The sequence below is a fragment of the Crocodylus porosus genome, unplaced genomic scaffold (assembly GCF_001723895.1).
Source record: "Crocodylus porosus isolate Cpor-Errol unplaced genomic scaffold, CroPor_comp1, whole genome shotgun sequence".
Classification (NCBI taxonomy): Eukaryota; Metazoa; Chordata; order Crocodylia; family Crocodylidae; genus Crocodylus; species Crocodylus porosus.
This window is the reverse complement of record NW_017728943.1, coordinates 125900225-125922322: the sequence shown is the minus strand read 5'-3', so window position 1 is coordinate 125922322 and position 22098 is coordinate 125900225. Positions and strand designations below refer to the sequence as shown.

The 22098-nt window shown below is 40.2% G+C and overlaps 1 protein-coding gene across 2 annotated transcripts in view; it reads right to left on the bottom strand.

The window, feature by feature from the left end:
* Nucleotides 1–18075, bottom strand: part of HIVEP2 (human immunodeficiency virus type I enhancer binding protein 2) — a 122854-nt gene extending 104779 nt beyond the window's left edge. For both annotated transcript variants that reach the window (XM_019550154.1, XM_019550155.1), the window contains exon 1: nucleotides 17953–18075. The gene's annotated coding sequence lies outside the window, so the exon portion shown is untranslated. The remainder of the gene's footprint in view (nucleotides 1–17952) is intronic.
* Between the last annotated feature and the right edge of the window lie 4023 nt (nucleotides 18076–22098).

Genomic DNA, 22098 nt, shown 5'->3' with positions numbered 1-22098 from the left:
GAGTAAATTGGATGCTTATCTTGCTGGGATCCTATGACCCCAGCTGACTTCCTGCCCTTTGGGCAGGGGGCTGGACTCGATGATCTCCTGAGGTCCCTTCCAGCCCTAATGTCTATGAAATCTATGAAATCTATGAAAATGAAGAAAAACAGCTATAAGAAAATCTATTCTCATATCTTGTTTCCAAAGGCAACTGAAAGGAAAAGGAACCTCCGAAAGAAAGCTCAGAGCAGTTGCATAACTAGGGTGGGCAAACCAGGACAGCAGCCCCAGGCACCAATGATGAGGGAGTTCCAGAATCCCCCCAACAGGAGTCTTTGCCATGGAAAGGGCAGCCCTCTGCTACCCCTGCCTGGCCATAGAAGCTAAAGGCAGTACCATACCAAGCAGTGTATCTAGGGGCAAGGGGCAAGTAGAGCAAACAGAATGATGCTCCCCTTCCCTCTCCCTCCTAAACACCCCCTGGTGCCTTGGCCAAAGCAGGCACAGCCCTGCACCCAATGGGCATGTCTATGCGTGCATATTAATACGTCATAATAACTCTGGCACTTATCGCATTGGAGGTTATTGCTCCCAGGAGCCATGTTTACATGTGTGCTTGAGACTACAGCATACTGAGCCAGGTCAGAGCAGCTCTGACTGGCAGGGAGCCTGGGGGGGGTCAGCCTGCCAGCCTGGGGCTGCTCCAACCTCACTCTAGTGCTGCGGAGGGGTTGGCTGGGGCACGAGGGTGTTCCAGTGCACTGAAGCATCCTTCTGCCCCAGCCAGCCAGGTAAGCTTCTACTCATGTACTGCTGCAGAGTAAAAAACTCCTCATCAACTTAGTACCTGTATTTACAAGTCCTACCCTACTGTGGAGTTCATTAGTTTACTCCAGCCTAATAGCCCTGAACGTGTAGACACTGAGACACTTACTGCAGAGCTAATTAGTCTACTCCACAGTAAACGTCTTGTGTAGATGCACCCATTACATAAGTATCTGGGTCAGAGAGTGAATGGGGCACCAGGAGTGGCTCCCAGGGAGCCTAGCCACAGGGATGCTGCTGCCAGAGCTGATGTTGGTACATCAGCAACAGTAACAGTAACCCAGATGAGTAAGATTTTCTTTTCCCTCACCCATGCTCCCCACCCCAGTCTACAGTATTCACATACCCTCCTCCCCCCACCCTAAGTGCTCAAAGAGCTGATTGGGCCTCCGGGTCAGAGTCAACTATAACAATTTGAACTCTTCTCTGATTGATAAGGATTTAAGCACCATTCCTAAGTTGCCCTTTCAGTTGGTGGAAAAAGCTGAAATACTGGAAGCCACTCCAATAATAATGAGATTAATGAGTAACAACAGTGCAACCCCATACTGGACTCTTAATTTTGGGTACTGGAGATTGTTCTATGTTAGGACAATAGTGGCTACCAGTTAAAGTTGTAGAATAAGGAGAGTAATTGCCTTCTTGAAATAAGCCAGGATTATTTTGACAAAGAGCTGCTACTAATAATGAGAGCACAGATACAGCATGCATGCAAAGGCTTCTGTTGTATTCTGTAGAACCATCCTCATCACTATATCTGAGCCTCCCCCAGAAGCATGTTCTTCAACACAAATAACACTTGCCATATATTACTTGTTCTATCACCTTCAAATCAAAGGGAGAGTATGCAGTGGAGTGTCTAGTTCTAGTAGGGCTGGAAGAGAAGAGTGGTGAGGTTTGCTGTGGTCCTTAATTCCTGGGAAAATAGTCGCCATTGTTTTAGATCAGCTACACTTTTTCCCCTTGAGAAAGTTCTGTTTCCTGTAGAAAAGAGCTTTACCCTTCTTGCAGGAAGTTCCGCTGAGGCAGAGGGCTGCAGCTGTCACTTCTGATTTATTCATAGTGCAATGCACATAGTAAAACAAAACAGTCATACTATTATTTATTTATTTTAGGATCAGAGTTGGAAGGGACCTTGAGAGTCCCCTAATCAAACTCCCTGCATATAGTCAGAACTCACAAATCCTAAACCATCCCTGAGAGCAGGGCAATCCCTGGGGGTGGGGGGGGGGGAAGGAGGGGTGAATTGGGGCGACTGCCCCAGGTCCCATGCTGTGAGTGGCCCCATAAAGCTGGGCAGAGTGGCCGTGATCCCTCCTGCAGGGCTCTCCACCGCCACCACCAGCTTTGCATCCTGCCGCTTGCCACACCCTCCCTGCCCCCATCCACACCCCCCAGCCACCAACTTCTTCACGTCCAGGCCCCACACAGGATGATTTGCCCTAGAGACCCCAAACCCTGCTAGGGGCATCTCTGCTTGAGAGACACTTATCCAACCTCCTGAGAAGTTCCAGTGAAAGAGATGCCACACTTTATTTGTAGATTGTTCATACTATGGTAACATCAAAAAGTACCACGCACATCCCAGGGTCCAACTGGACTACAAACAGAACCAAAAGATGGTCCCTGTGTCCTGAAGAACTTATATTATGTTGCACAATTCAACTGTGAACATGAAAGTACACGATTGGTGTGGAATAGTGAGATACACTAACACCATTATAGTCACTGTGATGTCAGTCATTTCACAGTAAATTCCTAATTTCCATGGCTTAAAATTGGACAAAGATTGTCTTGTAGACTGTATATTGGTAGTGGAGATGGCAAGTTTGTCACAGCCTTGATATTACTGAAAGTCAACGGACTGTACCTGCATATATATATTTCACATTTTTAATTCAACAAGGTTCAACAAGGTCCACGTTTCAGATAAATTTAATAATTAAGAATATAATAATGACAATATTAATTAATAATCACTATATAATGAAAAGACTCCAGAGTAAAACAAACTCATCACACACTCATTTTCATTTTTTTTTTACTTTACATTGAACCTCTATTTACAAATAAATGCTGTCTTATAAGCAGGGCCCCTCAAAACAGGGGTCAAACAGAAGTGAAGCCCTGAGACACGTGCATCATTGGAGGCATCTTCCATAAGAAGATTTCCACAGCTCAGTTAAAGGCAGAATCAGAAAGAGAAAAGGGCAAGCTGAAATGCAGTTTCCATTCCCCATACGTGGGTTATTTTTGCATAGGGCAAGTGGAACCTTGCACGTAAATTTCCTAATTAAGCATGAAGGGACTTGCAGTGACAGAAATTATGAAAGTTACAATGATAAATGATTATTTTTTCTACTTGTGATGATGAACCTCAGAATTTGCAGATCTTCAGTATTTACAGATATTCAAATTGCCCAAACCTCATGGGTCTGCAATCCTAATCTGCAAATCTCACACAGAAGAGGCTTTTTTACAAGATTATGAGTGCACCTGGCTCCAGAGGGAGCCAAGAAAGGCAAAAGTGTGCAAAAACTGAAAAAGAACAAAAATTAAGTTAACTAACCTTCTCTGAGCCCCGACAAAGAAATAGGGTGTGAGTCAAGCAACAAGTGAAGCTTTAGGTTATTTCATATTTTTTCTGAACATGCTTAACCACTCCCACTTATTATCCTCTAGCTGATTACTGTTTTTGAAACTGCATCCAAAAATTATACTGTAAAAATAAATACACAGCAAAAAAAATTGTTCTGTAAAGATTAACTTTTAAGATAGAACCTCAACATTCAAAGAATCTTCAGGATCCCAAACTTCATCAATTCCTTCAACAGAGTTAAAAAAAGAAAAAAATAATTTATAAGTACTGGTCATTCTAAGAATTTATACTTAGAAAACCTGAAAAGCAGGTGACACAATCAGGATTCTATTCCCATGTGTTCACATATACTTGCTGCCTGACCTTGAACAAATTGCTAACCTTACTATGTTTCATTTTGCCTATTTACCTTCCTCATATAGATATGTATAGGCATTTAGATGTTTCCACAGTAGACCTTTTCACTACCATATTTACTTGAATATAAGATAAGCCCCCCCCCAGTCAGAACGGGGAAAAAAGCTCCTCCTGTAATATTTGCATACAAGGAAACCTTATTAAATAAATTTCCTATCATTAAACCACTGCCAAAAGCAGCATGTGCTCTGTAATAGAAACCAACTATGAAGTTGATTAAATGCAGCCAACATTGAACATCACTATAAAATACATGGCCAATATTGGGCATTCATGCTGATGGAAACTTTTTTTTGGCCTTTAAAAAAAATGGGCAGATGTTCTATCCATAGGGAAGTGGCACTAGACCTGGAGGTACTGCAATACCAGGCTGGCACTGGGAGGGCCAGTCAGCCCTGACACTTGCGCCTTGGTGCCCAAAATACTGCATTTGGTTTTAGCCAAAAGGCCTTCTGGAAAGATAAATTACTGGAGCCCATCTGAATAAAATATATGATAGTACCTATTGCACATAGCCCCTTCAGCACCAACCCTTTTTAAAGTCATGATGAGCCATTATACTGAATGCTTTTCAACTTCCTCTTCACTCCCAAAGCTGAGCTATCCCTGCCTTACTCATTTCCAATAATTCCTGTTTCTTTACCAGCTTTAAATGTCTGGCAAACATCATCAAATGGGCCCCCAAAGAGCTCATTCAGAATCCCTCTGCCACCCGCTCTCTCAGCCTGGTGCCTATGATTAGTGTGGCCCCACCCTTCATAAAGTGAAGCTGGATCAGGCCGCCCTGTGCCTCAAACTGCTTATACATTTTTGGAGGATCCAAGGACGCGTGACAAGAAAACCCAGTTCTAGTTGTGAGTGGTGCACACATACTGACCAGTGCTAATTTGTGGGGTCACCATGGCTTCAAATGCTGTTAACTCTGCTGGGGCCCAGCCCAGTTAACCATATAATTAAATCATAAGTCTTTTGACTTTACACTAATACCATGCATAGTTTGTATTATGTATATGTCGGCATATCTATATGAGATGACATTGCCATACTGATGAGCTACGGCGACATAGCTTGTTGCTACAGCTACACAGTGTGCATGAATTGTGACACCAACACTACTGTGCAGTAGGATTGCAAATGACCTGTGTGGTGCCAGGGCTGAACAGTACCGGCAGTTACTGCATACTCATTTAGTACATGCTAAAGCAAGTACTAAACAACTGTACAGTAACAACTGTGCAGTTGGGTGCACATGTAGATGCGTCCAGAAGGTATAAAAATGTTGCTTAAAGGTGTTAATGGAGTACCTGTGCTAAAACCTGCAGCAGTTTCAAAACATGTAAAATATTTCAAACATGGATGAACTAAGTTACTACAGGCATGTTTATTTCAAAGTCAGTATTTTCAAATTTGTCCCTTATTTCCATGTGCTCAGAGACAGCAGGGTATGACAGTAAAGGGGGAAGGTGTACACAGGGAAGAAGCTGGGGAGGACAAGGGGGCCACGTGATCCCCCCTCCCAGATTTATTTTCCCTGCTGTAGTAGTGGGAGGGGGACAAATTAAAGGCAAAACTTCAATAATTGAATTCTATACCTGGAAAATAATAATAAATGTATACATTTTCCATGTATACAATTGGGGGTCATCTTAAATTCATGGTCATCTTATAGTTGAGTAAATATGATAATTTGGCCATCTTTAAGTATAAGCTGTTATAAGCATATAAAATACTATTATATATGTTTAATTTCCTTGGTAATCTTCAATTGGTGTCTATTTCCTACAACGTAAACAACAGAGACCAGCCACAGAGCTTGGATCTAGAGCCAAAATCCAGTGGTTCTTGCATCTACGGGTAGTTTTCAGGCTGCTGGCTAGTGTATGTGTGTACATATATGTATGTACACCCCTGCACACAAAATACATGCTCCACAGCATATTTATAAGTAGGCACTTATCAAATTATGCATATTTGCTGAACAATATGCATCTACATTCTAAACCAGGAAAAGCAATTTTTTTTTGTTTTTTTTTTTAATGACACCATTGCAAAATTCTTTGCTCAACTGTCCTCAGTTATAAAGTCTCAGTGCAACATATAACAAGCAGTTCTATGAGCACTGCGGTATCTTCTGAATCACTGCCATTACCCGAGAAAACCCCAGGAAGTGGTTTGAATGAGAAGCTGGACTAGCCTTGCATAGGTATCAGCTGATGTCACAATACACACAACACAAAAGTTAGTAACAATGAGGATATTGTGAAACCAGGAATAACCTTCCCTTATCTTCAGCAGTTTGGAAAATCATTTCTAGCCTGGTGAGTACATAACTTGGGAACAAGTCAAATGGTTAATCATTCACCCTGGGTTTAGTAATTAATCTCAGTTTCAGACCAAGTCCTAAAATATCCAGAATAATGTGAGAATCGTTATGAGTGAAACAATAACAAAAGTCTGTTGGCCTACGTTTGTAAAGCAGTCATTTTTCCATAAACACTTACAGTTAAGCAAAGGCAAAAGAGCAATCCAGACAGCCGCCTAAACTAAACTAATTACAAAGGATGTTGCTCTCAAAACTTTTCAAACTAATACTTCTCTTGTGCACCCTCTCATGTTCCAGCCAATATAGATCCCAGCCAGTCTTTAATTAATGCTTCTCAGGAAAATTGGTATGGAAATGATAAAGGGCCACAATGGTTTTAATCCTATGAACAAGCACAGAGTTGCAAATGCCTCATTGTGTATTTGCTATGCAAACAAAGTGAAGATCTGAACCAATGACCCAGACACCTCAAAAGTGCTGGCACAAAGGCCATCATCCTGCATTGCTCAGGTACCCACCAACTGACCTAAATGAATCAGAGAGGAAGAAAGCCATCAAATCCTTAGCTGTATTTGATGCTTAGTATGTATACAAAATTCATCAGCCCACATGACACATACTGTCTTGATATATCCACAGCAGAAACAATAACCAGAGCTTAGGAGCATCAGGTCCTTCTGCCTAATTACACCAAAATCACATGGAACTTCAAGCCAACCCCTCCCCCCGTCCCCAACCCAGCAGGCACCTGCAAACAGGTGCAAGCAGTGAATACTAAGAGCCATATCCTGTCATCATGTCACATGTGAAACTGTCATTTATTGAAGTCAGTGGGATGTCTGCTTAGAAACTGAGAGCAAGATATGACCCCAAGTGAAAGATATTTGTGATACAAAAAATGGAAATATACGATCAGGTTTTAGAAAGGCAGCCAGCGGGTAAATAACTCAGCATAAAAGGAAACACCTGAAAAAATAAATTAATCTTGTTCCATTTTCAAATTCCTCCCCTAAATTAGCAACGTATTTACCATATTTAAATTCTATGTGGAAGGGTTGGCTTCTGTGTTATATAAAGGTGACTTTTCCAATCCATTGTAGTACATGATCATGGTAAAAATTGCCTCCCACAACACCACAAGAATTGCTGTTATGCCTCCCCACAAATGTACAGAGAGGTAGTGAGCTGTGTTAGTCTGAAGTCAAGCAGAGGACAGGGTAGGCTTTCACCTTCTAGACTAACTGAATCAGAGACATGTAACATAAGCTTTTGAAAGCTTGAGCTCATTTCATCAGATTCCATGCTTTTTCACACATGATCATTGATTTACAGCTTTCCTTCATTGTTGCCTGATATTTAGTTTTGTTTATTTGCCTTAAAATAATAGCAGTGAGGAGATGGTAAGTTACACTTTTGACCCACTGTATAATCCTACAAGTGTTTCTACACTAATAACCCATCTCACATAAAGCAGACATTTCTCTAATTGGCATTTGCTGAATGTAACAGCAGTTTCTGCAAATACAGTGGCTTTTTTTATTGGCAACCTGTTTAATTATCTCACACTTGTTAACATGGAATCTCCTTTCTGTCATTAGAGAAAAGCAAACCTTTGTTGACCGCAGATGCAATAATGTAATATCTTTCAGACTGTGTTCCTAATGAATATTACTGTTAAGGGTTTGTTTTTAAAGCTAGGATAGTGTTAACAGTTTTTTCTTGGGAATCTGTTACAGAAAAGAGCCAATCCTGACCTTCAAGTCAGTGTTTTGGTGTTTCTCTGATGTGCTTCAGAACAAAAGTTCAAGCTGTATCTCATTTCAGTTTGTCACATTTTGTTTTTGTGTAAAACTGAAAAAAAATTTGAGTTAACATCCCAGGCTGCTGGTACTTTCCCTTGCCTTCCGGTTTTCAATGTCTGTAGATACCAACATGTGCAGTGCTTTCTTTTCCTTTTCTTTCTGGGCCGCAGAAGCCTTCAGAAATTGTATTCCCATCCATCACCAAAGACTGGTGGTGTTATCACATTGGCTAGGAACAGACATTACACTTCTCCCAGCAGAAGTTGTGCCTGTGTTTGCCCTGTTGCACAAATATCCTAGGATTGGTGTGTATATACATTGCGCTCTGAATCAGGGTTTAGTGAGTGGCTGAACGCATTGCCCCTTTTCTGCCATTGATTCAATTAAGCAATCCCTGGATAACTGTTCAGACACACTTTGTGATGTCCCGCGATAAACTGTTAGTACTTTCATCCTGTGAAACTTTTAAGGATTTATTCCAGGATAATAGATATAGACATCTGAAAGACTGCATTAGGTCCCTGGATTAAAAGAGACAAATGACAAAGGACAAATCACTTAGGAAGATGTTAAGACGTGATTTCCTTTGGAAGTCAGAATGCACCCAAAGCATGTTAACGCTTAACCTAAACCCTTATGTAAATAACAGAGGGCCCACATTTTCCAAACAGATGCTGGAGTTTATGCCTAGCCTAGTGACTGAATGGAAAAAATCCACTATGCTCGTAGCACACCTCTTACTTTCCATTCCTGCTGTGCTCACATCCTATTATCATTTTTTTTTATTGGGGGGGGAGAAGGAATTTCCTTAAAAAAAATTACAATTGTAAAAAAATATTTGGCATCATTTAAATGGCAGATGCTGTAAACTATTGGAGAAATCATAAAAAGTCCAATGCGGAATACTGGCAGCAGTGGAATCAGAGGAACAACTAGTTCAGATATAAACTGTACTTTTTAACAACACATATTGAAAACAGACTCATTATTCATTTTACTTGTTAATATATGGTTTTGATTTGAACATGCTGTTTCAATAACCCCTTCTAATAAGACCTCATGTTTTCAGTAAAGCTTGCAATTGAAAGCTAACACATTTATAAACTTTGTTTATATATAGTCAGACCAGAACAAACAAAATAAAGTTGTAAATACCATTTTTATTGGAACTCAAGTAAAAGATTCATATGCCTGGGTATTTAAGTTAAAGTGGGCATGTCTACATGAGACGCTTAATGGTCAGAAGACTAATTCTACCACACATTATCACAGCAGGCAAAACCCATGCTAATGCGTGAATGTGCAGTAGATTTAGTTTAACACGCATTAACATCACTAAAAAACCATTCATCTGGACTAATGCACAGCAGCACCAATTACAGAGCATTAAGTTAGAACCTGTCATTACAGGTACTAAACTTAATGCACTGTAATTACGGCGCATTAATGAACATGTAGACGCGCCCAGTATGGCATAACTATTAGTTCCTGAAAAACCTAAATTGTAGGTCTTACGAACTACCCCAAAAAGCTACTGATGTTCCATCTTCATCCTTATTAGAGTATATATCATGGTTATCAATTGGGCCTCCGAGGAATAGCTATTGTAATAACCATATTCTGCTATCTATTTTTGTACAAAATTCTTATTAAGTGCTTTTGGGAATTTTACAAGAATTTAGAAGGATTTGGCCATATCAGTATTGCATTTTTTTAAATGTTACCCTTTCAAATGGAAGTGCCAGTATTTTTAAAAATATATTTCTAATGCTTTGTCCAGCTTCCTTTTGAATTACTCATATTACTCCAATTATATATTGCTCTCCTATGACTTTCATTAGGGAGACTGTTGCATAGTCTAGTCCAAAGTTTTCAAATTTTGTTTGGCCACATACCCTGCAAAATATTGCTGCCTATACCCAATGCATCTCTGCATGTTCATTCCTAAGGAAGGATGTCAACACTGACGTCAACGTGTGGCAATGCCATTACTCACTGAGTGTTTACTAATCAAAAGCTTTACTGCCATTATTAAAATTTAGGCACATACACCTTGGCAAAGTGCCACAATACCTACCTCCAGGGAATATGCATGAAAACCACTGGTCTAATTGATTTAACCACTGGGATTTTTCCCCCCTGATATTTGGCTTCAAATGCCATTTACTTAATTCCACCCTTTTATGCAATTTATACTCCCCTAAGAGTGCCACACCTTCCTAGATGTTCACATCTTTGAAGTACTTGTACAGAATGATATTTAGTTTAAAACCAATCAAAGTGAAAAATGTACGTTATAAAAATGTTAAATTAAAAGGCTCATCTGGGTCTTCTGATTTAGAGCCAGACTCTGCTCCTGCAGTAGTTAGTGGCAAAAGTCCAAGAGGAGCAAGACCGAACACTTGATCAAGACTCAGGAGTGTGAACACATGCCAGCATTAATACTTGAAAGAAAGGTTATGTTTAAATCAGCAACACAGTGGCTACAATACAAATCTTTAATGACATAACACCGGCCACTGGAAGATGGAAATCTCTCAGAAAAGCAGCTCCATGCAAAAGATATTATTGTTCCTTATATTGTATGTCACAGGATTATACCAGCATGATCTAAGGCATAGCCCTTCTCTCAGCCATTAGTCAAGCAGGTCTGGCTCATCTCCACTTTCAGAATCTCTGCAGCAACTGAACACTGGCACTTACACATTGTAAATTTATAATTGTAAAGATCCTTTTTGTCTGACTGAAGATTTGTATTGGCCACAGTCATTCGTAAGTGTGCAAAAGGGACCATAAAACATACCCAAATCAAAAGGGTATTGTTGCACCTCTGTGGAAGGGCAGAGAATGTCAGGGCCTTGACGGTTAATTTTCCAATGGAGGAAAATCAGTGATGGGTCGCTTGTTTATTTAAACAAGCCACATGGATGCCTGAACAAATGTAGTTAAAAAGCAGTGTTTTGGCTGTTTTTCAGAAATTTCAGCCCAAGTTGTTATGCCACATTTTCAGAAAGCAATTCTGCAACCAGAACTCAATTTTATTTAGAAAAAGGAGGCTGTCTGCACAAGCACCCCCACAAGAATCGTCAACACGTGCTCATGTATGCATGCCATCTAACACCATTAAAGCATTCCTTCAAAGACTGTTCACTGTTCACACATTGCTACAAGCAGCAGTAAGATTATATAGAACTGTATCTGCCACCTTATGATAGTGTTAGACCCACTTAACCTAGGTATAAACGAGCACACAAGGAAGAAAACACAGAAGAATCAGTCACTGTATATCTGAGGATATGGATACACACGTGTGTGGAGCTGTTTCAGAATGAGAACATTTAAAAAAGGCAGCAGCTGTTACATTCTAATTGTTATGTGTGGACAAGCTGGGAACAATATAAATGCAGCAAAACTACCCCAACTTTAACACTGCTTCATCAAGCATTAAAGCGATAGCAATTTTGCTGCATTTATTCCTGCATTTGTCCATGGCTTGTCCACATATAAGAACATGCCAGCTGCTGCCCTTTTCAAATCTCTCCAAATATACATGTGTCCATACCCTGTAAGAATAACTGAATCAAAGTAAAGCTTCAAGTTGTTGTCAGCAGCAATCCCTTGATTCAAGGATGATATCTACCATGGCTCATTGATGGATCTTCAGGAGACGTAAGAGTCCAATCCTTGAGACGCAAATCCATCTGCAGAAGTTGCAGGTCTTTCCACAAGGAAGAGTAGGCTGCAGTCTGGGATTCCTCTCTTTTTCCTTTCTCCACTCTCTCTTCCCTGCTTTAACTGCAAGACATTTTATCTCAAAATGGGCTGCTGTTTGGTTGAGGCTGCCGCACCATTGAGATTGGTTGGCAGATAGCTCCTCCCAACTCTTGATGACAGCATCTGTTTTTTTGAGGTATACCTTCCATGTGTCCTTGTAGCGTTTACTCTAACCACCAGAAGATCTCAGGTCAGTACTAATAGAGCATCTCTAGGCTCTTACGATGACAGTGGTAGGTCACCCATGTTTCACATCAATAGATGACAGTGGGGATGATGACTGCACTGCAGACCTGGATCTTGTGTCTTTCTGGAGACTAATGAATAAAGACATGCCAAAGCAGCTTCCCAAAAGAGGAACTTATGCACCAGATCCTGTGCTGGATCTCCTCATCAATATTCACACTCTGAGAGAGGTGGCTATGAAAATAGGGGAAGTGCTCAACTACCTTCAGTGTCTTTTCCTGGATGGTAATTTGAGGAGGGGGGTCATCATGGTCTGAGGCAGGCTGATAGATCATTTTAGACTTCTAAATGTTGAAAGAGAGGCTCAAAGTTCAGTAGGCTTCTCCAAAGAGATCCAGCATGGACTAAGGGTTTTCCTTCAGTGTGTGTAAAGAAAGTCAAGAATGGTTGTTTTGAATTCTTTGGCCTTAGAGCAGAAATGTCTCAGACTAAAAAGCCCCCCATACATTCAATATCAATTCCAGAAGGAAGACAGTCCTTAATGAGAACCAGGATAACTGTCAAAAAAATGGAAAACAAAATTGGGGGGATGATACATCCTTGCTTGACACCAGTTTAGCTAACAAGTGGATGTATCCCCAATAAACTACAAAGAACAATCAATCACCGGTCATGCAGAAGCCCATTGATGTACTTTTTAGGAAACCCAAAACTGGCCAATACTTTCCACAAGGCTTTGTGACTGATGGAATCAAAGGCCTTAAAAAGGTCAAGTAAGGCCATATACAGGTCCTAATGTTGTTCCTGACGCTTTTCTTGGATCTGATGGGCAACAAAAATCATGTCAAGTGCCTTATAAGATGGTCTGAAACCACACTGAGATTCTGGCAGGACTACCTCAGCAAGACGTGGAAGACAGTTCAGGATGACGCAGGAGAGGATTTTCCCTGCTGTGGAAAGAAGGGCAATACCTTGGTAGTTCCCACACACCGACTTATCTCCTTTCTTGAAGATGGTCATGATGTGGGCATTCCTCAGGTCCCCAGGGATCTCTTCACTGATCCAAATTTGGAAAATAAATTTGTGAAGTCTCAGAACCAGTCCCTTGTTACCACAAACAAATTACTGGCAGAGACATCTGAGATAGCTAAAAGCTAAACTGACCACCACTATTAAGAATAATTATTTATATTTTCCTCTTCTTCCATAACTACATCGTCACATTCCTTTTTTTTCTACACAGATTCTTCTTCAGACTAGATATTTTGGTTGTAGATACTTCACTCAGTGAGCAAGATTTCCACATGTTACGGGGCAGACTGTCGCCTCTAGGTATGGCTGAGTTCAAAAGCGTTCTAGTGACAACAGGCAGATATGTAGAAACAGAGAAACCAAGTCACAACATGAGACTGCATATCAGGCTCATTAAAAATTATTGTTAAATTGTTCAGCCTGAGTTGAGTTTCCCCTTCAATTAAACTGAAATCTGGGGAAGGGCATGTGTTCAGGTAAATTCAGAATGGAGAAGAGAATCAGATCATATTAGTCTACACTAATCTTTGCCAGGATGCCAACATCTACATCCTGGTGTCTATTTGTACTAGATCCAAATCATTTTGTCATTCTGTGCACTGCTCTGGTAGCCTCCTTGAATAACTCGCCTTGAATTAGCCAGTTCCCTAAAATATTTTCCATCTGATCACTGCAATAGACACTCCCTGGGGCTGGCACCAGGCCAAATGGAATTGAGAAACATGTAAGGTAAAGATATGTAAAAAGGCAGCTTTGTAATGACTGCAGTGCCCACAGCTGTTTGTGTTGTCCATGGCTGTTAACCTGCTTGATAGACTGCAAAGATCCTGTTCTGAACCACCGAGGTCTTACACGTGAATTATGCATTTTGACTTCTATAAGCAGGAAGCAAATTGAAACATGAAAGGAACTACCTGTGTAGAGTGGTTGTCACCTGGCTGACTGACATAAAGGGGCTACCACTCTTTGGTCTGTAGAGGCTGATAATCCAAGTCTCAGTGCACAGGCTTACATAACTGTCTTCATTTAACCTTTTCTTCTCCCTGTTCCTACTCTGAAATGTATGAATGCCACTGAGGCCAATATCAGTCCTGGGGCTCTTGCTCACTTAAGTAATCTTAAGAAAGTCAATGTGACTCCCTGTAATAAAACTACTCAGATGAAAAGGAGTTTCAGGATAAAATATTATGAAAACTTCACCTGAGCCTAATCATCCTACCTGCATACAATGATTTAAAGAAGGAAAACCCTTCAGTTACTTAAAAAAATTCAGAACTGAAACATTCCTTCTTCCAAATATTTTTTTCACCCTACTGCAAAATATTGTACAAAATGGAGTGTTGAAAATATATTTAATTTTCCCACCTCTGTTCCTTTTAAGCTTCTTGCAAATTAAGGAAATGTAACCATTATAGCTTGAACTCTGATTCTGTAAGCTGATCCAAACTCAGGGGGGGCCTAGTGTGAATGTAAAGACTCAATTGCAATGGGATGTCTTGCAGACATAATGATCAGCTTGTAAGATCAGGATATGATGGTAATAAGATGATGATGAACTAATACAATCATAAGATAATACATTCCTTGAAGGGGAATACTTCAGTACACTAGTCTGCCTCATGCTTCATAATGCCCTTAAGGTGTGTAGTTGACTCACCAAGGGAAATATCTTGACCTGAGTTCACATTTTCATTGATTAATCAGCAGCAGTGTCTTCTTTCTTTGCAGAAGGCAATAAGAGAGGAAGGATCATGGGCAGGTTGCTTTTCAAATTTCTGCTGGCATTTTTCCTTCCCAGTGTAGTACCCTCCGGTTCCCCTTTATTCCCAAGAGCACTTGAAACAACCACAGTGCTGAACAATATAGCAGCCTTGGAAATATTGATTGGTTGTCACTTTGATACCATTCCCAACAAATAAGCACCAAAGCAGTCATTCTGGGCATATGGTCTCAGAACTCTGCTTCAACAGTAAGCTTTTAAAAACATTTGGGAATTCAGCCTCTAATACTAGGGTGACACAATTGCTTTTCCTATCCAAGGATAATCAATACAGCTCTGTGCATATACAGTGCTAGTAACACATTAAGACACAAAATGCACTTTGCTTATAGTGTTATGACAAAATGCGGTGGTCACCTTTAAAGAACTGCCGGTTTTCCTTTAGGTCAGGGCTATCAGGCTTGTGGGTTGCAGGCTGCATGCAGCCTGCAAGGGGTTAACTTGCAGTACCCAGGTTCCCACCTTGCCACTGCTCCTCCCTTCATCGTTCTCGCTGCTGCCTTCATTGCTCCCTTCATCACTCCCTCCCCCAGCTTCCACTTTCTATCCAGCCTGGGGAGCTGGGGAGGGGCAGCCCATGGGGCTGGGAGAGCACGTGGCCTGGGCATCTGGGTGGCATGATGCATCCCTGGACCAGGGAGCTGGCAGTGGGGTTAGTGGAGGGGAGAGGGAATGCCCTTGCAGATGAGGCCTGTGGCCCATGGTGGTGCAGCCCATGTGGCCCCTGGCTGCTTGAAAGTTGGATAGCCCTGCCTTAGATCAACAGATAGCTCAGTATCTGCAGCATTCTAAAAAGATAATACTTAAATAGTAAAAATACAGGCAAGATTTTAAGATTCAATGCAAAGAGGAATTCCCACAGAAAAGCATACGTTATTTTGCCACCAAGGCTCTAATTCCTCAATAAATCCTGTGTAAACAGATTTCTGTGTCCAGACTGAAACACAGTGTCAACAGAGCTGCACATGGGCATGCTCACAATGAACTCTTGCAGGATCCATCCTGATTAGTATTCATCCCTACAATGACAACCTTGTCACAATACACGGGTAGTTATATGCATATGTCACACGTCAAAATGGACTTCACCCCTTTATCTTATGCACAGTCCTGCATGGAGCATCCAGAAATGACAGGCAATTTGCTAACACTTATCTCCTCTAAAACTTAAAACCCTAAGCAAAAATGGTTTGAAGGGCCTTCTGGAAACTCAGTAATATTGAGCTTTTTGCAGATATAGTGTAAGATAAAGCTACCTTAAAATATTATAGAAATCCTTGTCAGGAAAATACAAAGATAAATGCAAAGCCAAAATCAGCCCATTATCTATCTTTCCCATCGATATTAATATGAAGCAGGCTGTAATTGTTCCTAGAAAGTTGAACTAAGATAAACATAAATAGCAACATTCACAAATATATTTTCAAGCTCTAAATTTTCAAAGTGCAACACCCCAGGAGAGCTCAGTAAAATTTACTGCAAATGACTCAAGACCCATCAAGCCTTTTGTGCCTAACCTTTTACAGAGTCTGAATTATATAACCAGCTTGTCACGAATCACAAAGTCTTGTTGAAGAGACTGTAAAAAATATTATAACGAGAAAGAGGTAGAGAGCGAGTGCGCTCTTAAATCATGGTCCTGTACCAAACAATTTTCTCTTCTCTCAAAGCTTTTCAAGCCTCTTTTTAAGCACCACTCCACTTGCTGGTATTTCTGCTGAATGCATTTCTTAACCCAACTACTAGGGGAGCAGATTCCAGAAGCTTGATTCAAAGCCAATGGTCAATCATGCCATTACAGGCATCTGTTTGCCTGGGTTGCTCAGGTACATTATACACAGTCTGCTCCCCACAGAGTGATGGTAGTAATGTTGCATCTGCTATAGAGACTAACTTAATGATTATGTGTCCACTAGTCACTGATGTTTGTTAACTAACTCACATAGGGAATCTAGTTTTGTTCAGCAATCAAGATTCTTTGCCTGGTAAGTTAGAAAGAAAAGTTATAGAGAAAAAGACCCACCAAAAGAAACCATTGGTTTTTATGTGAGAATGCTTAAACAAAACAGAAACTAGGTGCCTAACCAGTCAAGGCCAGATTGAGGTTTTTAAACCACAGGTCACACATAGAAATCCACTAGGAAGAATTTTCTCTCCCCCCAGGTACCAATCATTCCCCAAATACATGTGGGCAAGATTAGTGCGTGGGCTCAGTTTGCCTTAGACAGATTTACCACACAACACACACACACACACACACACACTCTCTAACCAAATAGATGGAAAGTTCTAATTTGACTCTGTTCACGCTTCTTATACTGCATCCATGCCTGTGGTAACTGTGTATCACATGGTCATTCCCTGACAAGTCTAGCTGCTAGCTAAAGCATCTGACAGATCCCTGAACCAAAGTTCAGGAGGACCTGAATACTGTAGCTGCCATAGCATTTGCCATCAAAAGGAGAAAGCAGGAAAGAGAGAAGAAGAAAGGGAAAGTGTCTCATTCTGGAGCTGGCTGGAGTTGCTCAATACATCCCAGAGAACACTGACAACATCTCACAAATGTACTGCAACATCATGCACACTGTTAGAGTCAGAGAGAGATGGGAAAGCTAGAGTGCAAAGAAATCAAGGGATAATTTATTAAATGCATTCGTCATACTTATTTCCATAATGGAAAGTACTTCAGATCAGGAAATGAACTGCTGCCACCAACTCAATGGGTCAATAATTGCAGGTGTAACATAACTCTAAGACCACCTGGCTTACTGCACCTTTAGAGTTATCCCAGACAGTGCCTGGATTACACACATACATAAATCCACTTCCTCTTCCTACTTATTAAATAATCACAATAACAACAACAGCAACAACAGTAATAACAGGTATTACCTACTTGAAAATGCCACAGAATTTATTCTGATATAGTTGAAAATAGCTGTGTCCCCAGAATAAAACAGAATGACAAACTGACATCAAGATCAACTAATGAAAATACATGTAAATTATTCTACTGTATCATGTATCATGCATCATTAAAACACTAAAAAAGCCATGAAGAGTTAAGCAGTGCATCTGCTCGACAACCCTTCCTGTGTGGATACTTTCCTTGGGTTCAGGAAGCATATCTTCTCTCTAAAGGCTGAGCAACAGAGCTAGATTTACCGCCTTCCAGACAAGGAACCCCCCCTTCCCTCCCCCCTCCCTCCAGTGAATAATATCTGTGTACTACCTGCATTTATCAGCACTGCAATCCCATATCTTCAGTCATTCAAAGAATTTAACAGCCTGGAAATTCCTGTTGTCCATTATTTGAGGTCACAGATAAAAAAGCTAAACAGCAGCCGTAACTCCCATCAATCATAAGTCACTCACTGATAGAATGTATGGTAGGAGACCTACTGATGTAAGCTAGTCACCAGAGAAAATACCCACTGATGACGCATATCCAGGCATAAAAATAGTTACAGGGCCCCCAAAGGGATTATTCAACAGCCTACATTTAGATATTCTTACAAGAGACCTGAAGTCAATTTGCTGCTGTTAGATGGCTGGGGAGTGTTGAAGTTTAAGCTTCATCAGCAAACATAACCACAAATAGCTGGTTTAAATAAACTACTGCAATTACAAGCTGTTTTGTAAATTTTAACACTACATTACAAGGATTAAGCCTAAACAGACCTACTTACTATAAAATGCTATACAGTCTTTTTGCTTTTATTCTGTCCTTATCCATTTACAAACTCCTTTATCACACTAGTCAGGGGTGGAGAAAACAATTTAAAATTAATCCAGAGATATTCAAAATAAACCTCCTATTCCACCTACCTGAAAGTAATATTTGTTTTTATAATAAAAAGAAATTGCACCACAGTGCTTTGCCTGTGCTACAGAAACTACTCCTTCATAGCCATCATCTTCAGACAGTACTTGAGTTGAACTTTCTGCCCTCGTGTCACTTCTCTATCTTCTACTTAGAAAGGATTATACTGTTAATCTTTTACCTCACAAGCCAAAACCATGTAAAAGATATAGTACAGTATTGCCCATATCCAATACAATGTTAGTGATTTTTTTAAATGAATTATTAATTTAAAATATGGTTTTAAAATAAATCATCAACTATTATTCATAATTCTCTACTCTTTGAGGTTCTTAGGATTTTTCATATGCTGGTAATTCATGGTAATAAAATGTATTAGGATGTAAGTGGGCCTGCCAAAACTATTGACAGCAATGTTAGCAAAATTGTTGCAGCTTCTAGTAAGTACAAAATATTTGGGTGAAATCATCAAAAGCCCTCATGTAACTTATGCCTACCCTCTACTTGTTCCCGCTCTGCATCTATCAAACTTGTAAATGAGGTGGTGATGTCCCTCTGCAAGCATCATCCCTCCAGCCCCACTTCCGTTCTCAAGTCCTCTGTGCTGGAGAGTGGCAGTGGAGTGGGAAGATGACCTCAGAGACTCATTTCTGTTTCAAGACGTAGTAAGTAGGAGTGGGTAGGCAGCTGCACTTAAGACCAGCAACCCCAAATGCATTCCCAAAAAAGTAGCAATATACCCTTAGGCTTCTCCAAGTCCCATTTTCACAACTGACACAAGCACACAAGAATCAGAATCAGAATCCTACTTATTTTCAATGCAGTTTAGGCTCTAAGACTCACTTCCAGAAATAGGACTCCAGAGCCTAAGCCACTTAGGCACTTTTGAAATATGTTCTCCTTTATCATACATAATCAAGCATACATTTAGAGACATACCTCTGCCCATAGCAAGCAGGGGGAAAAGCCCATCTAACTTTCAGGAAGCAAAAGTTCTACCTCATTTTTTTCAACTCAAAATAAAAGTGCAAATTATTTTTGGTACAGTGATTTCAGACATCACTCACGTTTCTCTCCTGTGCATATATATACTGGCAGCTTGCATGGCCTAGTTTAAAAGCTGTAAGTAGAAAGGTTCATTTGTGCCCTCTAGGCCGCTGCCAGACGTTAATTTAATCACGTGATAGGATCTGAGGGATTTCATCCTGGATCCCCAAAATTGTGCATCCTACCAGATGTTCAAGGTCTTGCTTGGCAGGACACATAATTTTGGGGGCTGGGGATAATATTCCTTAGATCCCACTGTGCATCTGCTGAACACCTTGCCAGCACATTGGGGAGCCCAAGATCAGGGAGTCATTCCCCAATCCTAGGCTCCTCAAATGCTGACATGTTCAACGGGTGTATAACATGCACTTTTAATCTGCAACAAATGTAACATCTGGAGGGAGTCCTAGATAATATGTCTACCAAGTCACTAGAAAAAGCCTAGTATTGTTTTCTCCTCCTCTCATCTATTAGCCCTGTGCCCTTTCTCAGGCTGCCCACCCCAATTCCCTGCAGAGTCTAGGAATAAAGCAATTCATTTCCCAAAGAAAATGTGGGAGACAAAACAATCCAATCCTGTAGTGCACGCTATTGTAGGAGCTCTCACAACACCACAAAGCAGGTGTCATGAAGACTAGCAGAGATGCAACTGTGCAATATACCACATCTGAAAATCTGTGAAGCAGTAAGTAGCCTTTTTAGCAAGTTTGCTAATTCAAGAGGAAAACAGAGCCTATAAAGTTTCACATGCAATGTACAAAGTCTCTCACCAACAAGAAGTTATAATTCTCTTTCTTGTCAGGAACCTTTAAATAACTCATATCAGGTACACTTCTCTAAAATGAACATGATAATCATTTATCGTGGATTACCGTAATTGCCCCACATACAAGCTAGCCCCCAGTTCTATACCCATGGAAATCAACAGGAATTACTCCACTGGCTTAGATGGCAGAAAGACTGGGCCATACTCTATATTCCCCTAAATGAAATAAACACTTTTTCTAACTCCATGTTCCTTGCTTCTACATTAATGTGCTCTGGTTATCCCCAGATCAGCCTTTTGGCAGCTGCTACCAGTCAGAATATTTACTGTTAAACTGTACCAATAACTGACCTGGACTATTAGTCAGCCCAAGGTCTTGCAAGATGGGAGGGGATTAAACGTGGAGAAAATTTAGCTTCTCCCCCAAGGTGACACAAATAAAGCTTGGCTACAGTGGAGGATTCAGTCTTCTGACTTTATATCTTTCACTAAATCTTTGTGTGCATTTATGGTGGTGTATTAATATTTAATAAAAATAATAATAGGATTCTGGATGGGAATGTAGATGCAATATAGCTTCTGCTTTGTAGGATAGGATATGATTACAGTTTTTAATGGAAATATTGCAAAAATGAATGGTGCGCATTATAAAAAGTAATGCTCTTGTCTTTCATTTTAATGGAATTTTTTTATGCCAGTCTCAGCAATACCATAATTGCTAAATTTACCACCAGCCACACAATTCCCCATGCTGTCTACTTTTGTGATTCTTATCCTGAGTTTTTTTATCTTTGGCATTTACCTTATAGTCCTAGGTCCTGAGGACATGTGATTTCCCATGGGATTTCCAGCCTCCATTTAAAAAAAAAAATGTTTCTTCCCCACCCCACAGGAAAAAAGCCTTGAAAGCATGAGCTTTGATTGCTCTCATTCCAGAAAACAGAAAAGAAGGGGGGTTTTAATCATTATTTTTTAGACAATTTCATGATTTTTTAGAACCTGACTCATAATTTTTGAAGTGTTAGGACTTGGCAGTATTGCAATTAATAAAAAGAATGCTTCATCGCACCGCATGTTATATTCAGGTTTTGGCAAAAACTTTAATACAAGATTCTTTCAAATGATTAAGAAACACAAGCTTGTTCCTAGAACATCAGCTGCATCAAGAAAGGTAATTTTCTATGTGCTTATGATTTGCTGATGTACAGAAGGGGTTAATTATACTGGCAAGACATTTGGAAAAGATTCTGATGTTCTGTTTCCCTATTATCTCTTAACTCACTGTTAAGCAACTAACATTAGTTTCACCTCATAAGCTACACGATACAATAGACTTCATTTTAAGCAATGGAGCATTCAATTACTTTAAAATTCCATAGGCAACAAAAATCTTATTATTTAAGTAGACAAAGTCAATGTGAATATTACACAAATCGTGCCTCTACTAAAAACCACACATAAACAGAAGTCTCAAAATCCTTTGCTTATTCTACTTACTATGGAAAAGTGAAATGTTTTGCCAATTTTTTTGTTTCTATAATTGAGAGTATGCTCCTGTAAACCCTTCAAATTCATATGATCTAAAGCTAGTAGTAAGAGGATCAGCCGAAGACACGCTTTAATACCACAAGATTTCTTTACATTTGGCAAAAAAAAAGAAAAACAAAGCCAGTCCAAACAAACCACAATTAAATCATATAGGTTAGGGACAGACATTATACATAAATTAGTTTAAGTGAAAC